At 33.1% G+C, this 6,000-nt stretch overlaps 2 non-coding genes across 2 annotated transcripts; both read right to left on the bottom strand.

The window, feature by feature from the left end:
- Nucleotides 1–202: 202 nt before the first annotated feature.
- On the bottom strand, nucleotides 203–284 carry Trnas-uga (transfer RNA serine (anticodon UGA)). The gene has a single exon. It is a non-coding gene; the product is annotated as a tRNA-Ser (tRNA).
- A 1,794-nt stretch (nucleotides 285–2,078) lies between these two features.
- On the bottom strand, nucleotides 2,079–2,150 carry Trnaw-cca (transfer RNA tryptophan (anticodon CCA)). The gene has a single exon. It is a non-coding gene; the product is annotated as a tRNA-Trp (tRNA).
- Between the last annotated feature and the right edge of the window lie 3,850 nt (nucleotides 2,151–6,000).

Below are 6,000 nucleotides of genomic sequence, written 5' to 3'. Positions count from 1 at the left end.
TCAGTACCAGTCATTTATTTACGAAAATACCAAATGGTGATTGATTCAACATCTGTTATTTACAGCATTTAAACCAAAAGTTAACAAAGAACAAGAAAAAACCATAAAGTACAAAAAGATATAAACTGACAGGGAAAGTAAGTCATTCAAAACTGTTATACGACGTCCGAAAGCCTTTAAACAAACCCTATTTTAAAAAGTTCGCTGCGAGCAGGGTTCGAACCTGCGCGGGCAATGCCCATTGGATTTCAAGTCCAACGCCTTAACCACTCGGCCATCACAGCTACACATTCTTTTCTATCTCTATATAGATATATTGCTTTAGAACGGATAAATATATGAAAAGTGTTTATGACGCCCACGGTCAGACTTGGCTTGGACAGAGGCACTCAGAAGGCACGATAAGAGACTGTTGAAAATATTGATTTACGAGAAAAATCGAAATATCTCGTAAATCGATTTTCTTTTCAAAAAACATATTTAAATCCATAGTTCGAAATAACTTACTTGCTTTAAAATCCGTGCATACTTAGCAAAATCAGTATTTTGAAACAGTTTCCATTGTGAAGACAAAGTTAAAATCTCAGACATTTTCTGTGTTCAGGTCGCGTTGAAACATCGTTTATTTTAACGGCCTCTGATAATGCTCACTAACTGCCTGTGAAGGAGCAGCTCTGGGCTCTTGAGGAGCGTTTTTGCCATTAAAACAATCTTTATAAATAATAAAACAGTTAGATTGCAAATGATACGGGAAGGATAAGAAATATTTTTGTACTTATAATTCTTTTTATATGACTATATATTGTTTAATTGAATTAAAATAACACAATAAATGCAGAAGGGTATAGTTTTATTTCAACGTCAGTTTAGAATTCACTTTATAGACTTGTCTGCTGATTAGGGAAATCATCACGAGTTGTTTTGTCTTATATAGATTAGAACTACTAATTATTAGAACTACTTAGAAACATTTTTTGACTGGGGTTTAATATTCGGTTGAATCTTTTTTTTACCAGTGAAATTTTTTGAATTGAATTGTTATTAGAGCTATATTCATTTCATTTTTTAATGAAATTTTGTTAAAATATTGTCCATAATTAGTGTGATGTACACGTGAATTTCATTTTAATGCAAGGAACGATTCATAGCTCTTCATAGCAGTAAGTTTCGCCAGCTGTGTCAGTGGATTCTAGGAGTCAGAGTGCACAATACAGAGGATTAGGTACAATCATAACTATAATTTCATTTGCATTATGTAAACCGCACATTGATTGTGTATTCTACAAAATATTTTATACTTACAATGTATTTGAAAAAAGCATATTAAAATACGCAGAAGACTTCCATATCATTTGATTTTATCTATATCTCAAGAGAAGATATAGATAGAGGATATTTGTTTGTTTTGAGTGAATATGGAATATATCTCACTGAGAAGCGAGAAAATTCAAATATTTTCGCGAGCACGTAGCACAAGCGAAAGTGTGAACATTTTCTCACTTTGAGGTGAGATATATTCCATATTCACTTAAAACAAACAAATTTTCTTTTTATTTTATGCTTAATTATGTTGAGATATGCATTTTGCAACAAACTTTAATCTTAGCGCGGGAAACAGACGCGATCGGCAAAGCTATATATAAACAGTGAGTGATATGCAGTGAGTGATATGGATTATATCTCACTGATAGAACACAGTATTTAATCAGTTAGCATAAAATAAATTCACATAATGCCACTTAAAGAATAAAATACCACAAAATAATATGCGACTCTAACGGATATCGAACCCTCATCCACAAAATGCAAAGACGGCTGGTTAGGCCATGCATTTTTATCGCTAATTACTTATTTTTGCATATACATGGTATTGAATCATACTGATTTGTAGACATTTACTAAATGATGGACGTTCCATTATTAAAGTACAAAAATCGCCCAATTCAAAACCGAAATATATATTTCAACTCATTTATTCTCTTTTGTGTTTATCTTTTATTAATTTGGCTGGGAAAAAGGAATATGAAATGTGAAATGAACGATGCTACATTTCGGAATATCCTTAAACAAAAATTGTATGACCCCGACGTGATTCGAACACGCAACCTTCTGATCTGGAGTCAGACGCGCTACCGTTGCGCCACGGAGTCTTATATGTATATTGAAACGTAAACCTATACAAATAATATTGTGTATTTGGCACACATTTGATTAACCGTATCATGTAAACCAGCGTTATTGATCTTAACTGGTTTTCATTATATACTATATTTTACATGTTTTATAGCTGATGCAATCGTTCATTAATCTGTTGTAACTGAAAAAAGAAGATAAAATGTAAGCAAATGTAGGAAAACATGGCTGTTGGGCAGACAGGTATGAAAACAAAACTATATATAAACAAAATTGTTATTAATAATTGATATCGATGATTGTTTAACAATGATCTTTCAGCAAAGAAAAATGAAAATTATTCTTGATAGTACATTTTTGTAATTGGTTCACTCTAACCTAATAATAAACTTATTTAAATGGAACGGCTCAACTGTCATGTTTTCCTTTATAGCTTACACCGCACAGTATGCTGATGCGTTTCTTTTAAGCATTATGTAAATGAAAAACATAATTCTAGTTCAGAATAAAATATATATCAATATACCAATATATTTGGAAATATAGAACGCAACCAAGAAGTAGGGTTATCGGAATGACAACGCGCTCGAATATTCAAACCGTTTACCAATAGAGAAGTGAAAATCATAAAAATTGTAAATCTTTTAGCCTTTATGTGTGTGTTTCAAGCACTCCATGTTCTATGAAGATATGTATGGGGATACAAGTTAGTGTACGTAAGTAGGGACGGGTTCTAGAATTCGGGGAGTGAAGTGATTATGAAACATATGAGATATAATAAATTAATGTCTGAAAATATAAAAATGATACTTTTCATGGAGTGCTGCAGAGGCAGCGGTTGTAATGGAGGGGAAGATGGGGGAGGGGGCATACAGTAAGAGGCAATGTAAGAAACAATATAAAATAAAAATAAGTTTGTAAAATGTAAAAATGATATATTTTAAAGGGCATGAGAGGGGGTAATAGGGGTAGGGTTATTGGGGGTGTGTGGTGGGGGGGGGGGGGGGGGGAAGTGGAGGGTATGACAGAATGTTAAAAATGAGCAATATGAGTTATAAGTAAATGTGAGGAAGTTAGAAAATAATAAGGGGTGTAAGTGGCTAGCGTTTAAATATTGCGATGTGAGACATATCTGTATTATGAAACATTTTATTTCAGAAGATACAGTGAAATTGGGAAGCATGCAATAAAGCTTAACACTATCATGAACCCGATCCCTGCGACCTTGGTATTTGAGGTACATAATCCTGAACTGAACGAAACGGTGTCTGCCACTTACTAAGATGAATCCTTGTGTGATATTTGCTTAATATAGGAACAGCCTGTAAGAGTATACGCCGGGTTGATTACAATAGCTCTCCTTATTATTTGAATAGTAGAGATAAAAATAATAGTAGAGTCGCTTTGACTGAATCTGTTCCTGCGATGTAATGAAAAGTGTCATTGGCCTTAGGACCCTAAGCGCCGGCATAAGAGGGGTTCTATTATTAAAATAGATATGAATGGCATCACGATACCAAAGGACAAGAAATTAATATCACACTTAAAGACTGTTGTTTTGATAGTCGATAAAATCTATACATCCTTTGGAAGCTTACGTATAGAACGCAACTAAGAAAACAATGATAGCAGATTCGGCTGGACTAAGTCGTCGATTTCGGAAAAGTAATGCAATATGCTTCAATCCCAAAGCCTCAGTCACGCACTTGGAATCATTTAATTAGTCCATTTCTGATTAATTTCTTTAGCCAAATAATATGAGTTAATTAATTGCATGCAGAACTCGTGAGAGTTGTTCTAGCATGCGTAATTCGTTAAACGAGACTGTTATTGTAGTGGATAAGGATGTGTGTGCACGCGCGTGTGTGCGTGTGTGTATGTTTAAATCAACATAAAGCGATATTAATTTTGAAAAAGGAACGTAGTGGTCAAAACCCGATTTTGGCCACCGTGACAATGTCGCGCTTACTCAAATTTCAACTAACTGAATACAACTAAAACCACAAATCAATATGAACATATTATACATTGTAAGTTAAATATGTTCGAGTAATCTATCATTTAATACTTTCAATTAAAATATTGAAATGGCCATTCCAGAAATAAAGAATGCTAATCTTTATAGATCTTTACAGATTACCCTTAAATGTATTTATGCATAATGGCAATTGTTAAAGGCAATGGTTTTTATTGTCTGGTTGTATCATACTTTATGTACTTTATCATGTTTGAGGTACCTACCGTTGTGTTTAATATACACTAACTACACATAAAACAGATCATAGGTGTATATAAACATTAAATCTGCATATCTTGACATAAATTTCTAGCGATAAAACATGCAACAGTTTCCAGGTACGCAATAAAAGTGACTTCATTACAATTTTCAACTTTATATATTGGTTTTATTAAGACAAATAATAGAAATCTCAGCTAGATTATTTTTTCTCTTGTACCACCAACTGCAAGGTTATATCAACACGCCCAGTTTAACGTTTTTAGAGGATCATTGAAATACAGATGTAAACTATAACTGTTAATTTCACAGTTAATTATCTATTTGATATATTTTTCATACTAATTTGGTTATAGCTATTTAAGGTAATGATTAACAATTTCTAGAAATTTTATACACAGAAACCGCAATAATTTCTTTACATAAACATTGCCCTTTGATATCTTAAGTATAGACTGGTCAGTAGCACAAACTGTGATCCGGCAATTTAAATAAGGAGCTACGTAATAATGAACTTTGTTTGATAGGTCATATGATTTTTTTATTCACTATCTGCAATAGGCTATTATACAACAAATTAAAGGATTATTTAGATTCAACAGGTCATCGGATTACTATTGTTTTAGTTTACATTCTGTCATGAATTTTTTACTCCACATAAAATCAACACGTTGTTGTACTAAACTGATAATAAACGCAACCATATCAAGAAGACAACTGTTTCAATCACTATAAGTGACTTTATTACGATTTCAAACGTTCTTTTATGTGTTATAAAACATAGACACGTCTATATCTGCATAAGTGTATGTACCACCTGCTGAATTTTAACATTAAATAACAAATTCACATCATGCTTTTCGGCTCATTTGTTTAAAAATCACTGATAAATATGACATTTTTCCTACAAATGTATACTAAATTTTCGAGCGTTTGTAATAGAAATAGAACAAATTTTGTTCATATATTAACTGTAAATTTGTTATCTATTTGCTAATGTTGAAAACAATGAAATATGTAATTTCGTTTATCATATTTTGTTTTAAACCAGAATGATACTGTTTGCTAATTCATATACTGCTAAAATATAATCATAATACCGTTTGTATTTAAAACTCTGCCGCCAAAGTATGACCGCAAATTGTTCTCCATGTAAGAATGATTTAACATACATGTATTTGTATTACATGGAATATGTTGTAAGAAATACTATGAATTGTAGAATTATTAATCACGGGACATTTTTCTGTCCTTTAAAGTGTTGTTTTTTTGGGGGGGGGGGGGGGGGGTGGAGGGGCGGGGGCGTGGGGTGGCGGTTGAGTTACATCGACGCAAATTAGATCATATGGCGACTTTTGAAGGTATTGATGGTGGAGAAAGATCTTAGGTGCCACTTCGGGCATTATTTCACCACAAGCAGGTATTTCGTTAGAATCACTGACTTTCCGTAAGCAAGCTGGATGGCTTTCTCAAATGAAAGCTTTTAGACTCCAAACGAGGTTTCAAACCAACATCGGTAAGAGGCAAGTGGTTCGAAATAAGCGTCCTTAACCACACGGACTTGGAGACCCCTGTACTATCAAACGAATGAATACAGTAACTGATAAGAAACATTAAAACAAGTACAAAGA

The sequence above is a fragment of the Mercenaria mercenaria genome, chromosome 3 (genome assembly GCF_021730395.1).
Source record: "Mercenaria mercenaria strain notata chromosome 3, MADL_Memer_1, whole genome shotgun sequence".
In the NCBI taxonomy this organism is placed as follows: Eukaryota; Metazoa; Mollusca; class Bivalvia; order Venerida; family Veneridae; genus Mercenaria; species Mercenaria mercenaria.
Note: the sequence above shows the minus strand (reverse complement) of the source record. Positions and strands in the feature narration are given on the sequence as shown.